Below are 17,929 nucleotides of genomic sequence, written 5' to 3' on the forward strand. Positions count from 1 at the left end.
AGGGGTATGCAATGAACTCGCAATGAAGTGCAATTGATGTACAGATTTACTGTACTTCCGCAGGCCGTATTATTGCAAGCTGAAAATACCCATAATTGCAAATTATTAGCAACTTCTGGCGGAGGTATACTTCACCACCGCAACGAATCTTAATGGATTGAGGATTTATCGGAGCGCATTAATCTTTGAATTCGGTTTAAAATGTCCTGCTTGGAAATCATTGTACATAATGAAAGAGTCACAGGAATAAATTGTATCATTGGATTGATTATTATGACATCGCAACTTCAGTTGTTTTGGTACAAGACATACAAAGTAGCCTACATCATGCATATTGAAAAATCTTTCTCCACTTCTCTGTAGTACCCCATTCACCAATGAATTGCTCGATGGTGGCCCAGAATGATTATAATATTCCCCACAAGTATCACTAAAGTCCCAATCACACAGTGCGGGGATCTCATCATCGTGTTTCGCGACGCGAATGGAGCAGCGGACGAAAATAATCTACTTAGGAGTCTTAGCTTATGATCTACCAGGGCCGTAACTGCCGCACCCACACCCCTAATTGGGGGAGCTCGAAGGGGCCCAAGATTATTTCGTTGGTCGTTTGTTGGAGGATATTTATTCAACTTGAAATTTTTTTCGAGCTTCGCGCGATTTCATATCCCGGGAGATCGAGATTTAAATATCATCAGTTAGAGAATAATGCGCATATTTTAGAGAAATAGGCATATCGGCGCTGTCCATGACAGCGCATTAAACAGGATTATGGATTATAAGATATCAGGTGGGCCACAGCACATTTTAAACCGGAAAATGGGCCACGGCCATGAAAGGGCTGAGAACCCCTGGGCTAGCTAGTATAGCTACCCTTAAATTTTCGTTACACGTAGCCTACTCGACTGTTTTCATGTGGCTCCATACGTACTCTGAAGTTTGAAATGTGGCTCCGACGTCGAAAACGGTTGGGAACCACTGCCTCAAGTATATACCCGCTCAAGCACCACCGCCGGCACCGACATCAGTTGGCCAAAATGCTTTGGTTAAAACAAACGCGATTAATTTCGAAAAATGTTCATGTAACCCATTGTTGAAGCCTGTTTTGGTTTGTGTCCGCCAGAATCAATCAACAGAAGGTGGAAAAAAGAGATTTTTAGAGCTTGATACAAAAAATGAGAGGGTTCAAACAACGACGGTAGCAAAGAGTTTCTTGGTGACATTGGGTTCAAATTGTTTTGCGCCGTTTTTATGCACGTACAAGGCCATGGCCCTGCAGGGAATTTCAGTATGCCTCGCGTTGAGGTCTGTTTTTCAATATTAAGAATATTCTAACACTAATCAGTTTGGGGCTACTACTTGTCTGGCTTGGACTGGGGTATTAAGGCTACATACGTGCAATTTCCGCGCTCATCATCTTTCGAGCGTCACAATTAAAAAAGGCCTCCAAGCATTGATAAAATAAAACACAAACATATGAAACAATAAAAGAGGCACTTTTTCAATTTGTCATTCCGCTATTGAAGCAATCTTTCCGACATTTCACTCACAGGTCTCCTAGAAACTACTGACTTTAAGCCGAGAACCAACAGGTGGCACTGGAATGAGAAATGGGAATCCTGGAGGATTGTCATTGCAACCCATAAATGAGAGGCCGAGGGAACCACCAGCTTCGCGCCATCAGGATTACAATACGCTGGTATATACTTTACTTCTATGTTGTAATATAAAATGCTGCGAATTTTGTAATCTTTAGGGAAGTCTGACAGGAGAAGAACCAGTTCACTACATACCAGACCAGACCAGAAAAAGGAGAAGTTGGTTTCAGAGATTCAGAAAATGGCTTAAGAAAATCAATCCAATAACATAGTTTCAAAGTATGTGATATCAAGTCAGTATCACGGTTTACTGCAAAACACATCCATGGATTCTGTATGAGAGGCGGGCAACATCTCCAGTCGCGGGGCCTGATATGGCAAAATGAAGTAGCCTACTTCGCGGCCAGATTCTTGAACCTATACATTAGTTGCGTATTTATCCACCTATAAAAGTAATAAATCGTATTTAATGTAAACTCTAAATTCAAAGAAGTGGCGTGTCTGCGCGGCACGCGATGTGATAGTGTGGCGACTACAGGCTCTGAAGCTTGTTTAATCTAGACGGTATAATGTAACGCCGCTGTAAATCATATAGCCTTTTTATCGAGTTGATGTCTTGTAGAACGTAAACAGCACAAATGGAAGCGCGTGGGTTGAAAATATTGCCAAATAAGGTATAAACTAAGATCGCCCAATCCTCTGTTCAGCAAAGTCACCACCAAAAACTAAGCTAGCAATTGAATATATAGAGAAGGAAAACGTGACTGATAATGATGATGATGATGATCACACCGCTGGATAATAAAATTGGATGTTTGTTTTCAAAAGTTCTATAATTATTCCATATGGTTGTGTAAATACTTTCGACGAAACATGTAGTATGAGCCTACCAACGATTTGCACCCGATATAGTCAACGTGTACATAATGGAACGGTTAGAACCCTAGAAGGATCAGAAGCCTTTTTCGTCAAAGGAGTCACATTTACGCTATATTTTCACTTGTCAATGCCAATTCACTATGAAGTCACAATCAAAAAGACGTGACGTCATAACTAAAAACTAGTAAAAAAAAGAGAAACATGTTTTAAACAACGGCCGTATTTTAAACATGTTTCTTTTAAATTGATTTTTGTTTTACATGCAATGGAAAAGTGTCGCTTTCACTCGATGATGGGTATTTGAGCCACGCTCAGTATATGTTCAATGAAACGATCAGAAAAGGCAATAGATGTATCTAGACCTGTGGTTCTCGGCGAGGGTCCGCCAAACCTCTAACCTTGCAATATGTTTGATATCCTAATTTGTATTATTTTAATTAGATAAATCTGGCAGTTTCGCTTCATAACTGCTAAAACTTCAAGACTCACATATACCGAATCGCTGTCTGAAAAGAAATATTCTACTGCGCAAACTCATTTTAATAGCCAAATTGGCAATATCCAACTGAATTACTGACACAAACATATTGATGTTTAGACATGCCTTGCTGAGGATTTTGGAAAAATGTTTGCAAAAAATCATTTTTACTTGTAATATACATAACCGCTATTCCAGAATAACTTCCAGTTGAGCTTGTATATAGAAATGACTAAGCTGGACGTTATATGCCTCTCAATTTTGGTGACATATATGTTGTGATCATAGCCAAAAGTGTCGCCGGAAGCGTCACAAGTTTTCATCCGCCACCCCCTGTCTTTGTGGAAATGGGTTTTCGGCATTCGTTCATATCAAATCGACGGCGACAATTTTCAAGACGCGGCCGCGTATTTCAAGAATCGCGGCTACAAAATGCGCTTCGAAATCATATATGCCTTCCCAACTACATAAATAGCGTGACATTATTATCAAGAAAAGTCATTTTGTGCTGTTTATCACTAGCCTACAGTTAATATTTCCACACGGCAGATGACGGTTGCACGATAATTGAGCAAGATTTCATCTAAAACTTGCTTTCCGTGACGGTCCAGAGGGGGTCTGCCAAGACAAAAACGTTGAGAACCACTGATCTAGACATACAATTCGCAGGAAAGAATAAATTCTATAACTGGTATAGTTAAGCAATGGAGGGTAAATAGATTTTGTAAAGAGAAGGCAGCATTTAAATTTATGCGTATTTATATGTAATTATATAATGCCGTTGCATCATAATCCATACACTATTTGACTGGCATGGACTGCAGCAAACTTCGTGGTACTTCGGTCGCTGTTAATGTTGATATCGTCCAATATAAAAATGAGATTTCGTTCCTCGATTTGAGATGTATACGCCTACGTATAGAGCTATATACCAGTTTGATAACATACTCGCGGGATTTTCGTCGTGTACCCAGGTCTTTCCCGACTTACGGTATTGTTTTGCTATCTTATCGGGTATTCGTAGTTGAACTTCGAAATTGGAGGCTACAGGTGTATAGCGGGGACTAATTCTTGATATCACACTATTCCAGTCGCGGCGATACAGCAGTTTACTCTTCGCGGCCTGTGAATAGGCAGATAGTACCATATATGCCTCATATATAGTTTTTACTTATCAAAAAAGTTAAGTCAACATGCAATGACTGTTCTTGTGTTTTACAGAAAATGTAATCAACGAAAGTGTTGAAGTCTCCTGAAGAATAAAGTAAAGGAGATTTACGTACTCGATGATAATTTCAATTCTATTAACGATTTTGGTATATAAAACAGGGTTTCCCATATAACCTCTTTCCGGTATAGGCCTATTTTGTATTTATGGTTGCTTTGCTATCAGTATAATTCGAATAAAAAGATTCTATCCACAACAGCAACAGTCTCGAAGCGACAGGTTAGTGACGGCAGGTTGAGAGGCTTAACTACCGATGATCGAATTCTAATATAATTTGTGAAATGTTTCTATGTGCTCCAATTGTAATTCAAATCTAATTCTTGGTTTTCCTGAGAATACTACTTGATGATTGTATGGCGCGAAACGGACCAAGCAAGGTTTACAGACATTTGTTATATTATCGTGCTTCAGAGCAGGGTTGCCATCGACATGGACCCAAAAACAGGACAACGGAAACATATTTTCGCATGAAGAAGTTTATTAGAGATAGTTGTATTTATACGAGCCTTTTAATATCACATGATATAATTTTTGCCAGAGGCAATCTGCTGCTGCAACTTCTCCGACTGACTTGAATTGATCATTATGAGACAATTCTTGTGGTTTGGCAATATCAATATGATTTGAAATAACGGTCCTGTCGACAGGTTAATGTCACAGTTGTAAATATCGCGGTGTGCGAAATACTCGCCCTTTAGGTTTTGTTTGATACCTTTGAAATCCTCTTAATATCGCAATAAAACGTTTTTACGGTTGCTTATTTCAAATTATCAGGTTTACGGATTTAGCCGAGTTAGAAGCAACATCTACATGTGTAAGGTAATTCTGATCGATCTATCAATCTTTTACAGTTTTGACACCTTTGTGCACGGTTCGAGCGTATTCATTGCACCCCCATAACGTGAACCGAGATATCCAAAACATAACAGATCAATACCTTGACCGAACTGAATGCGGCGCTGGCCTATATTAGAGTCTATACCAGGGGTCTTCTACCGGGTTTATCGTACGCCCTGGGGAAGTGGTTCTCAACCTTTTTGTCTTGGTGGACCCCTTTTGGACCGTCACAGACCCCACGGAGCCCCTCAAGTTTTCGTTCACAATTAGCTCAATTATTGTACAACCGTTATCTGTCTTGTACAAATGTTAATTGTAGGCTAGTGATCAACAGTCACAAAGTGACTGTTCTTGAAAATAACACCACATTTTATGTAGAAATTGGGTAGACACTTATTATTTCGAAGCAGCTGGAAATACACGTCTCCGATTTGATATGAACGATTGCCGAAAATCCATTTTTACAAAGATAGGTGGTGGCGAATGTAATATTAACGCGTAACGCTTCCGACAACAGCTTTTGGTGTGAGCATTCAATGAACATACCACGTCCAGCCTATAGTCATTCCTATCTAGCATCTCATCTTGAAGTTATTTAGTGGTTATATCACAATAGAAAATGATTTCGTAGCGAGTTTTCAATTCCTTAATTGGGACAGATTAGGACAAAAATTCAGGAATTTATATTCCAAACGACTGTTTACTAATTTGCTGAGACTGACAACTTTAACTACAAAATGTATTGCGAATATTTTGACGTTACTATCTCCAACATTTCATTTTTCCGCAAACCTGAACCAAACATCTCTAAAGAGAAATATGTTTGCATTGGCAGGCTTTTGGCAATATGACAATTAAAATGAGTTTGCATAGTCGGATATTTCATCTCAGACGACCATTTTAATGATGTGAGTCCAAAAGGTTCATCAATTATGAAGCAAAACTGGCTCATGCTTTCTCTAATAACAAGAATTACTAATTTAATTATCAATCATTTTACAACTTTAGAGGTTTCGTGGACCCCCTGAAAATGCTTCTCATGGGCTCATCCCGGTTGAGAACCGCTGTCCTATGGTGTAACAAACTTTTAGTAGAGTATAGGCCTACCACGCAGATGGGGTGTACTGGGTTGTACCAGATCCACATTGTAATGGACCAATGACTATCTACCACAATAAAAAGGCAGATTTAATATGCTTCAGAACATGTTGACCGGGCGTGCAATATCGTACAATTTTCATATCAGCTGTACATAGCATGTAAATCAAATTCCTTTTTTTCATTTCATAAGACAATACTTCTCATCATGTGCTCACGCTGGTAATGGGCTTATTGGTTCCTTTTGGAGTAGAACAGGATGGAGTTGAAATGTGTCCAGCTTGCGATACATGTCTATATAATGATTCTTGAGGAAACCGCCGCGAGAACTCAGACATATTGAATTGGTACTTCCTGCGAGATGGTTATAAATACCGCAGTGTACATAATTGCAGGGTGTCTCGGGGGTCGGCTTTTAAAAGCACTGTGCTAGATGATGGTCTGGTAACCTCGAGCCCTGATCAGTATTTATCATATCCAATACGTTGCAGCCTTGGTCATCCTTATTTCAACGGGGCAGAGGGGATCAGCCTGCAGACGTATGCTACGGTCGCATGCAGCCGGTAAACAATAATTATGCAGCACTATACACATACTTAACTTAGCGTGTGTTGGCGGCCGTCAATATGCAATTTGAATTAACGAATTCGTTCCCAAATCTTTGAGAGCTTTTAATTAAACTTCAAAATTCTATTCGCGCCTGGCGCGAATCCGAGTGACTTGGAATGTTTGTTTTTAATAAATTAATGTCATCTGAGCATCACCGTGCAAATGTGAACCGCAGAGGAAAAAAAGAGACGCATGAAGAATAGTAAGTCGGAATCGTGTTCATGTCACAAATGAAGGCTTTTCTCGTACGTTTGGGTGATTCCTGATGGAAGGTAAAAATAACAACATGCAACAAATTGATTATAAAAAACCGGAAGATGCATTATCGTCATTAATTTTGGGTTTTTAATGTCCTGTTTGCATTGTTTCCAGCAGGGCCGTAACAGCACTTCGTCAGGCCCCCCCAAAAAACTTTGGTCTTGGGCCCCCCATAGGGTTATAGACCGAACTTAGACCCCCCCTCCGGCGATACGCTGTTTACCGCTGTTCATCATATTTATTGGGACTTTATTTAGTGAGTCACCTTCTGTCGCCTAAGCGCGCGAAGCGCGAAAAATTTATAGAATTCATGATTTCTTCGGTCAGTATGATCAGGAATTGCATATATTGTTATCAATTTTTATCTTCTCTCTGCTCACGTAATCAAATTTGCCGGTAGAGCTAAGTGAGGTGTGTTTGAAAAGGTAGGACCACTCAATAATAATTAAACATCTTCAGGCGTATACCCGTTCGCAGGAACGAAACAGCATCTCGTCAGGCCTCCAAAAACGTGGGTCTTGGGCTCCCATAGGATGATAAGACGACCCCTCCATCACGTTGCTCGCGCTGTATTGTGAGTCAGCGCGAAGCGCGAAAATTTTCGATAATTTATGATAAAATCGGTCAATCAGATCGGCGATTGCATATATATTATGCTATCAATTTATTTACCTATCTACTCACGTAATTAAATTTACCGGTAGAGCTGAGTGAAATGTCTTGAAAATGGGAGGGCCCGTAAATAATGATTAAATATCTTCGGGCGGGCGGACTCGTTGATATGACTTCGTTACATGATGTTATTTCGTGACTTCCGGTCTGCTATATCAAAAAATATAGAATCGCTCAAACGATTTCAAATTGGTAAAATTTTTCCCAGCAGGATGGTATTTGTCATGTGAGGTTCCGATTGCAAAGACAGGAACATTCGGCGCCAGTAATGTAGGCGCCTATATGGACAATTAAACCTATATGTATTTTGTATAGCCTATATAACGAAGTCTTCAGTCTGCATAAGAGCATATAGACCTTTTCTCGCTGCCGATCGTTCTGGCACACTTCTTGGAGTCGCATGTTATATGGCCTGAAACTTGATTGTATGTCTTGGTGGGTCGTGGCGCGGTAATGGTCCAATGCCCAATAATAACGATACATGGCCACTTGAATTCGCGCGCAGCGCGAAAAAGTTTTGGAAAATGGCATAAATTTTTAAAAAATACTCTATGATTTATGCTAATTCACGAAATAATTTTGGGCCCCCCTTCGAGCTCGGTCCCCCCCCCCAATTGGGGGGTTTGGGGTGCGGCAGTTACGGTGCTGGTTTCCAGAGGTGATCAGTAACGAAGTACTTCTACTTCTGGTACTTACTCAAGTAGATCTGATTTTCCCTACTTCAACTTCTACTTCGTAATATTTCGTGATCTACTTACTTACTTTTCGCTATTTTCAGTTTGTCGTGTAGAAGTAGTTTAATCCTCCAATCAGGAAGACAGCTTGAGGAATTTCGGGGCTGTTTTCACGGAGTATCGACATTTAGTTTTCATGAAAATTGAGTAAAGCCCAAAATTTTCGTCGCGCCTCGCGCACAGTTGATACGGAGTAACCAGTATGATTTCTCCAGTGAATAGAATAAGTTTTAGAGCTATGATATCATACCACCTTTGAAAATTTCTGGACTAAAGACTTGAAATACATTTTCCGCTTTTAGAAGTAGTATTTATATTTCACTTTCAATTCCCAGTATCATACTTTTAGTTCCAATTAATAGCAGTTCTTTTGTCTGAATAGCATACATGTTGAAGTATAAAAGCATGTTTAGTAATGTCTTTAACATCCGAAAATAAAGCTACAAAACATGGCACTTTTACGATCCACCATATTTTTTATTGACGTTTACCAATCGCGCAAAGTGTTCACACCGTATCCTATACAACTTCTCCGTATTGCTCTTCATCTAAACTACGGACCTTATAATATGGGGGAGTGCGTCATACCGTGATATTTTCTAAAACATGCTGTTCGAATAAACAGAGGATTAGTATCGCATTTCCATATCAATGCTATCATTTTCATACCATGATGCGGACGAATGCCTAATTGCTTATGCTGTCGAAAATTGGATACCTCCTTCATCAATATGAATAAAGCTCTGCACCTTTCGCATAGCTGAATTTGCATCTTTTGACAATCCATGCTAACGAATTTCGATCGTTTTCCCAGCTACTTACTTACTTGAATAGATTAAAATTCAGTCAATTCTACTTCTACTTCAAGTAATTTTAGGTTACTTATAAAAAAAGTACTTCTACATGTACTAGAGTCAATTTTTTCGTCGCTACTTCTACTTCTACTGGAGTAGCTTTCCTGACTACTTTGAGCACCTCTGTATATAATACAGCCTGGAACATAAAGAATGAGGTTGATACTAAAAAAGTCTAAATCAGTGTTTCACAAACGTTTTGAGCTATACAGCCCCCCTGAACAACGAATAAAGTATCATCTCCAGCGAGCACATCAAATAATAAAACTACAATTGTTCTGCAGTTATTGCAATTATTGAGAAGACGGATGAAGCTGAGGTATATGTCACCCTCCTAATTATATTGGGTTTGAGAACAATTGAATGTCTCAACGTCCGTCTATGTCAAGTCGACCTTTTCTGTGAGTCAGAAGCATAATTTGCAATAAAGCGTTGTGTTCGATTTATACCACGGTATAAGTCTGCGGTAGGTTTTGATGGCGTGCTCCGTTGGTATATATTGACACCCGTATATAACGGGCGGAACACGGGTGAAATTAAATACACCTTCGCGCTTACTTACTTGAGTAGATTTGAAGTCACAATTATACTTCTACTTCAAGTAGTTTTATGTTTCTTATGAAAGAAGTACTTCTACTCACCCTTGAGTAGATTTTTTTCGTCGCTACTTCTACTTGAGTAGCTTTATTGACTACTTTGACCACCTCTGCTACTATATCTAATACATATTTACCAGGTGTAGATAACACTGGCCAACAGAAATTTTTTTCAGTGACAAATATATTTTAATGGTTTCTGGATAATTTGAGGCTGCTGAGTCCGAAAATGACATTCGTTTCTTTGAATTGGCTCTATTTTTTGAGATATTGTTTTATTTTATCTGAAAAAAAATCGTTTACTTTAGTACTGCCAAATGTGAACAGAACAATCAGTAACATGAATATTGGAAGTGTCTCTTAAGCCAACGCACTACTTATTCTGGACTAGATACTCCACTTTATGTCTTTGCTCTGGTAGCATCCCATTTCTTCAGAAACAAGACATTGAAAACACTCCATTTTGGACAGCACAAGTAATTTAACTGCAACCTATAGTACGGTAAGTTGCTGTCCTGTATATCTCTACCGTTATGAGCGATTCCCTCCGCTTTCTGCAAACTGTATACACTAAGGTATCACACAGTAAACCAAACGATTGGCGTGTAACAGTAAAAGCATCATTCTGAAAAGTTGCAGTTTCTTTATATTGTTAACCACGAGTACAGTATCGAGAATTCACTTCATTTATCACATGACATCAATATCTCATTTTATAGATATGTAGCTATAGCGTATAGTTCTATAGTTGCGTAAGGTGCTTTGATACCTTACTAAATGTACTTTGAGCGGTACCAAAAGTAATGCTTGTGCTTTGACGTCGGCTGTTTTTGTTTGCTGCTAATATCGCCTAATTTTTGCTTGATCTTCACATGAAACATAATTCCCGTCTACAATGCTCTCTGTGTTACCGATTGCGTGTTTAGCGATATCGCCTCAGAACTAGAAAAATGCGGTATGCGCATTGCACATGCTTGAAGACATATGTGGACTAATCAAACTTGTAGGAAAAGAGAATTTCACCTACGTCAATTTTGGCTATTTTTGTCAGTTTTTGAAACTAAAATATAAAATATCAGTGGCGGCTCGTCCTATAGGGCAACTGGGGCATTGCCCCACCTAAAATTCTGTTCAATAACAATTTAACCATTTATAGACGCACAGCGCTCAATATATATCGAGATCACAGCGAAACCCGCGTTCTTCTTGTGCTTTCGCTTGCAAATGCCCATACATAGCGAAGTCTCCGCGAAAATCGAATTCTCTTCTGTGTTTTCGCTTTGTGAATGCCTAGCCGGGGCTTGCCCCGGTAGCGCTCATAACAAGCTTTCACTATCTATTCTCTCAAAGCTGCGCACAATTAGGAAACGTTGCTTTACTCTCTCCTATTCGTAAAATGGCCGAGCAACCGGGGCAAATATGCTTGCTCGCCCCTAAGGTGTGATGTAACAATCGTATCTATATCTGAACTCGGATACCGTGATATGCGTTGAGTCGACCGTTGCTGGTACAGGTCGATTTTGATGGTGTTTCACACCATGATAATTCTTGAAACTTGGTATGTCATGTCGTGATGGTGGTATTTAACACTGTCCTAAGTTTCAGGGTTTCTACTGAAAGTTTAGGGTAGTAATTCCGTTTCCAAAGTCGAGTGTGTGCTGATCGGTCATGTATCGCAAACATATTTCACGCAAAGCCGGTATTGGTCTCCATTGATTTTAACGATGCTCCTTAGCTAGATCCGTCATGAACTTTTACATGGTATGTCTTGATTTTAGTATCGAACGCTGTGCCAAGTCTCAAGGTTGACACTCAATGATTAGGGCAGCAATTTCGTTATTAAGTTCGAGTATGGTAGAGATGTGCGCTGATCTGACACTTAGGGTGGGTTTCAAAAAGTTGTCTTAATTTAGACCTGGGTTAAGGCCAGTGATTGACTTGCTCAAGACGCCAGGCGTCGGCGGTCTTACTTCGGTTTCAAATGTCAATTTGGCGCCGCGCTCGGCCAAGTCCGTTAGTTGCGAGTAATTACTGTCTACTTCGTCGCTGTAGCGAGTTCAACACGGAACCGAGGCCAGTTGTTATTGTTTTGAGTTGCTTGCTGATGTCGTAAAGTATGGTAGCGATGCAGTGAAGGAATATGGAATTGCTTGAGTTGTTGAAATTTACGGACGGATGATCAGAACGGAACCCCGAGGAAGTATCTGGCAAATGATCAGCACGTTATCGCAAAGTATTCGAAGAAATAGTACGGCTGTGCTGTGATACCGATGTTTGAAGACACAACTGCCTAGCATTATGGCGTATTAATTGATGAAGATTATGCTCTTGGAGATGCTGAATATCCACTGAGGACTTATTACTCACGTCACTATTATGCCCAAGAACGTTGACCGAAAAAAGTCACTATTGTTTTCATGCATATTGTTACCCTCTGGCAGAGCGCAGTGCTTTGTGTTGAAGAAAATATCTCGCGCATTGGCTATATTCAAGGAAGAACCTCAAAATATCGATATGACAATAGCCTGCTTCTGCCTTTACAATCATAGCAATGCTGACAAGGCAGATGGAGCTGAATTTGATGACATACTGCAACTGGAAGCGTTAACCGCACTCCCACAGTATCGACTCCTACAGAGAAATCTGCACGACAACACATGATCTAGAGATTTTTTCTAGCTGGCATTCTTGTTTGCAATACATTTGATTACATTCCAAAACATACTCGTGCTTTATTTCTTGTGACACGTTAAAATGAGGTAAAATGTGCATTATGGCTTTAAGTAAGTTCAAGTTCATAAATTTAGACACAAGATAGCAAAGTTATTGCAAGGGGCTTAGAAAACTGGAGCAGGCGAACATGAACGGCTGAACAAAATTGAATCAAATGTACAAAAGGCATGTTTTGACTCTAGATTCGGCTAGCGTCAAATTGATGTTGTTCAGCATCTTCTATAATTATTAACGTTGAGACCATGCTCAACTTGTTTCATTCTCTTCTGCTTTATCACTGATTTTCAAATCTTCGCTGCTTCATAGTTGACTTCGGGCCTGGACTTCGGTCAGCTGTTGGTAGAGATATAACTGATAAAATTCAAACGAATTTTTCAAATTTTTATACTGTTGCTATCCATATAAAACTCAATAGTCTATTGTAATACATAGCATCAGCAAACTATACGAATGTTAATAGCAATAATAATGAGATAATAATTAATAGCAATAATAATGAGATAACAAACAGACAATTGATGGCCTAGTAATGAATGCAAATTTACCTTGATTTGGTTGGAAATGTTGTCCAAACAACTAGCAGATGCAGCTCCCAACTGCTACTCCACAAGTTGGCAGATCAGATGGGTCAGCATCTATCACAAAACAACTTATCAAGCATGGTATAAATATGAATGGAAATGACATACTTACAGCCCAGTGTTGGTATCACGGTGCGAGGAACTGGATAAAGCTCGAGCAAAGTGCTTTCAGAAAAACCTTAATATAAAAGGAACTGGATATTGGTATGCGTATTCACACTCACGTATACGGATAGATAGATAAATACCTATTTGATGGCTTGGCACATCACTGCTCGTTTGATTTTCTCTGTGTTCCAAAAGAATGGTGCTATCATTTGTTTCACAGCCTGCAGCTCACTCTGGTAGCACATTGCACAGCTATATAATAATTTTTACATTGACTGATTATGCTACTATGTCGATACTATGACTGGGTAGCAAATCTGTGAAAATCAATGTTGAATTGACATATATCTCAAAACATTTGGATTACTGAAGCGTTAGCATGTACTGCACTTTGAATTTTATTGGCATATAGCACTTCACATCAATGGCCCCTTTAAGCTGCATACATGCGCAGTGCTGACACGGTCTATGCACACAGAAAATCTGAAGTCATGACCCTTTTTTTAGTCGTTACGCACTGTTGTCTGAGGGTCTGCGTAGTGAGTTCTTGAGTGTACGCACAGACTCGTCAAAAATTAGTGGGAACATTGCTTCACATCTATAGCAATTCACTAACAACTTCATGCCTAGTCATGTAATTTTTCTTTCCGAAACTTCTGGATCTTTATCCACTATGCTGAAATTCGGTCCGTGTGCAGTGAACGGAATATCAATACAATACTGGTTGAAAAAACACATATTGATCAAAGTTCGATGTAGTCGGCACTATTCTAGAAAGTAGCGGTTAATCATATTCATGACAATGCTCATAGGGGTGGAGCAAAAATGGATATTTAGGGGAACCCTGAAATCAATCACAGTTGCGTGCAAGTGGTGCAACATTGATTAGGCTCAACGAAATGAGCATGATACATATTTTCCATTTTCTGGTGATGCGTCGTGTGTTCACTTTTTGACTATAATCACAGCAAAGGCAAACTGTCAAAACGTCAACGTGCCTAAGTTAAAAGACGTAACCAGTCGAGAAAACTATAATGATGAGTTGACGTAGGACGTAGGCTATCAATAAAGGACCTGTTGATCTGCCGCAACCTAAAAACTCATCTTGGGGCTTCTTCGATACATGCACTATATTAACTGATGTTCCCCATGACCACTGATCAGCATCATTACCCGTAGCGGATTCTTATCGCTGACCTTTCTTTACCAAAATGGGCGGGATTCGCAAGTCCAACGCTAGGCACACCTTGACGCCTTACCCCAAATATCACTTCCCGTGTCTCGTAACCATAGTCATATCATATTCGTAACCAAATTGATTGGAGTCAGAGGACGAGGGTTACGGTGGTCATGGGGAACATTACTTGATACAATATGGTGCGGTTATGGGAGAAGTGCCGAGGTATCCAGTGCTCAGGGCTCTGGCTATCCATTTCGAATGAGATCCGCTTATGAAGAACCCTGCAGCATTTGTTCTCTGTAAATCCCAATAGGTTACGGTATATCATATCAGATTGTCACGTTCATGACAAGATGGATCATGTTATGTGATAAAACATTGCTCCAAACTGCCTGACAGCACTAAACAATAATATCATCTGATTTGACTAGCTGTTCATCAGACAAATGGCCTACCTCCTCCAAAAAACAGCACAACAGTTACCAGCACAGGAGACTTCAGCCTACCCCCTACCAGGCTTGGATATCTGTCTTAACAAAGACCTCGCTGGGAGGGAAATCCCCTTAAGTCACAGTTTTGAAATTGACTTAGGGCTGAGGGGTGTAGCTTAAGCCCGACGACGGGATTAACTTGACTATTTGAAACCCACCCTCAGCCTACCTAACGCATTGCGGATTTCACGCAAAAGCCGGTGTATCTGTGTTCCATACTGAGATAGGTGATGAGATGATGATATCATGAAACAGTTTACTAACATCCTCGGTTTGCATTCAAATATTTAGTTTTATTTTATATTCTCCAATGTCAATTTCACCGTGGAATGGTGGCCTTCGGGCCATTTGCTCACAATTACAACCCCTGTCAAGCGCGATAGCTGTTTCGTTTTCGATGGCGGCTAACAGCTGATCGCTTGATCAGCCGATTCCTCAGTAAATATTACGCAACATTCGGCGTTGATCTGTTCGTATTAATTTTGACAGTGTACCATACCGAAAACGGTCATGAGGCTATACTTCTTGATGATTTCATGTAACAGTGTACCAAGTTTTCGGCTTTCATCCACGTATTTATTCGGTAATATATTTTCCGAAGGCGATTTTGCAGCAGACATATAGACACTATAGACCGTAAGCCGTATGTGTCGTGTGACAGTCTCCAGCCTCAAGGCCTGAATCTCCCAAGCTGTACCGGGACCGAATTTCCGAGGCTGCTATCCGTAGTTCTTCAGAATGATGTTTTGGATTCAATATGACATTTCCTTGTCCAATCTATGAGATAACAATTGCGTATGTGTCCGAACTCGTTGACCTTTCCAGTTAGGCATACGCAATCTCTCGATTTATAGTCATTTCCATTTCTGCAGATAAGTAGTCAGGTCAAGTGCGAACATGAATCGTGTTGAATCTTTGCTCCGTACGCCGTTTAGCCAGCTGCCTTTAGAGCAAAAATTAGAGGTAAAGCGACTAGGTCCGTATCAGCCTAGAAATTGCCCATTGATCCAATCGTACGCCGGAGGAAAGCGCACTCGTGCCTTTTCTTCAGCGCATTTCGATAAAATGAATGGCTTACTTATGGCGAGGATAAAAACGCCTTGTTTTGCTTTCACTGTCTTTTATTCGACAGTGCCGGTACCGGAAGCAGTGGCTCTTGTTGGAACAAAATTGGTTATCGCGATCTGAAGCATTTGTCAGAGCGTCTGAAAACGCACCAAAAATCCCAAGTGCACATGGCTAGTGCAGTTAAATAAAAATTGTTTGGCAGAGTAAATGTAATGTCGCAGCTCAATGAAAGTTATCGCGTATCAGTCTGCAAGCACAATGAGCTTGTAGATAAGAATAGGCATGTTCTCTCTCGGGTGATTGATGCCATTAAATTTATTGGAGTTCATGAATTGCCCCTTCGAGGCCACGATGAGAAGGAATGCTCTCTCAATAGGGGGGTATTTTTGGATCTAATTAAATACACGGCTTCCATTGATAGCATTTTGCGCGAACATCTCGACACCGCGACAGTAGCTAAGGGTACCTCAAAGACTATTCAAAATGATGTGCTTGATTCGATATATCACATCTATCTACAGCATTTGTTTACCGAGATTGTTGACGCTGAATTTCTATCTATTCAGTCTGACGAAACAACTGACATTACGTGTTTGTCACAACTAGTCGTGATTTTTCGGTTCACGAAATTTGGTATGCCAGTCGAACGATTCCACAGCTTTGTGGCTGTTGACGATCGCACTGCTGTCGGAATTTCTTGCGTATTAAAAAAAACATTACAGCCCTATTATTCAGTTGAGTCGAAACTTATTGCGCAAACCTACGACGGCGCAGCAGTCATGAGCGGATCGCAACATAGCGTACAAGTTTTAATGAAAGAAGTTTACCCGCAAGCGCATTTTTTGCATTGCTACGCGCATCAGCTCAATCTTGTAGTGAAAAAAATGTGCTTGGGAATATCTTCTGTCAAGATATTCTTTGCAAATCTTTCAGGGTTCTCCTCCTTTTTCTCTATTTCGCCAAAGCGATCTGATCTATTGCGCGACATATGCAAGCACCGGTTACCTAGATGCGTATCAACACGGTGGAACTTCCAATCCAGAGTTGTGCAACGAGTGTCAGAGAGTAGGGTGGAGCTTCTGGAATGCTTCTCAGTGATTGAGAGCTCTCCTGTCTGGGATGATACTTCCATACGTGAAGCGGCGGGGCTTAAACGACTCCTGGAAGACGAATAATTTTTGTTCTTTTTGAAGCTTTTTTGTGACATCTCCATGCACGTCGATACACTGTACAGCACTTTTCAGTCGCGTATGGCCGATGGTACTACTGCGCAATTGTGTATTGCACATTTTTGTGAGGCAATTTCGCATATCCGGGCGAATGTACACTTCGCTGGTGACACAGCGCTTTTACGTCGTGGGATAAGTGTGCAAAACCTGCTTGTTGCGGCTTACGAATGTTGCGATATACTGATGTCCCAAATCCGACATCGTCTGAATAGTGACCAGTTGGTTACTTTCGCCCTGTTAAATCCGAGAAATTTCCCTGCCTACAAAATTCATTTTCCTTCTGGACTACTGCGCAGCGTGCCTCGTTATTACCCGATGATCGACATTGCTCGGTTGGAGAGCGAGTTGACTTGTTTGTATTCTAACACATCCTTTTTGGAAATTAAAACCACTAGTGAACTTTCAAAATTCCTAGTTGAAAATTCGCTTTCGAACAACTTTGCTACAGTAACTAGCTTTCTGAATATCATTTTGACCACCCCGATTTCATCCGCGGAATCCGAGCGCAGTTTCAGCACATTGAAACGTATCAAGACCTTTCTCAGAAACAGGATGGGCCAAGATAGGCTTAATGCGTTGGCTGTTCTCTCGATTCACAACGACGTGGTTCTGGGAATTCCAGATTTCAATAAACTCGTTATTGAACATTTTGCTAATAAGAAATCACGTCGCGCACAATACTTATACAAGACATAAAT

General features: G+C 40.3%; 3 long non-coding RNA genes across 4 annotated transcripts; 1 reads left to right on the plus strand and 2 right to left on the minus strand.

The window, feature by feature from the left end:
* Positions 1-1,529: 1,529 nt before the first annotated feature.
* On the plus strand, positions 1,530-4,368 carry LOC145435349 (uncharacterized). The gene is made up of 3 exons (XR_013913822.1): positions 1,530-1,699; positions 1,757-1,877; positions 4,177-4,368. It is a non-coding gene; the product is annotated as an uncharacterized LOC145435349 (long non-coding RNA).
* Positions 4,369-12,543: 8,175 nt separating this feature from the next.
* Positions 12,544-15,095, minus strand: LOC145436269 (uncharacterized). Of its 2 annotated transcripts, XR_013914238.1 has the most exons (4): positions 13,404-15,095; positions 13,268-13,333; positions 13,120-13,209; positions 12,544-12,907 (listed from the first exon to the last, which is right to left on the minus strand). It is a non-coding gene; the product is annotated as an uncharacterized LOC145436269 (long non-coding RNA). The 2 variants fall into 2 exon arrangements; XR_013914237.1 differs by having other exon boundaries at positions 13,120-13,333.
* A 339-nt stretch (positions 15,096-15,434) lies between these two features.
* On the minus strand, positions 15,435-17,597 carry LOC145436271 (uncharacterized). Its single transcript, XR_013914239.1, has 2 exons — positions 17,008-17,597; positions 15,435-15,873 (listed from the first exon to the last, which is right to left on the minus strand). It is a non-coding gene; the product is annotated as an uncharacterized LOC145436271 (long non-coding RNA).
* Between the last annotated feature and the right edge of the window lie 332 nt (positions 17,598-17,929).

This window comes from Botryllus schlosseri, chromosome 3 (genome assembly GCF_051294905.1).
Source record: "Botryllus schlosseri isolate E-star chromosome 3, Bs_hap1, whole genome shotgun sequence".
In the NCBI taxonomy this organism is placed as follows: domain Eukaryota; kingdom Metazoa; phylum Chordata; class Ascidiacea; order Stolidobranchia; family Styelidae; genus Botryllus; species Botryllus schlosseri.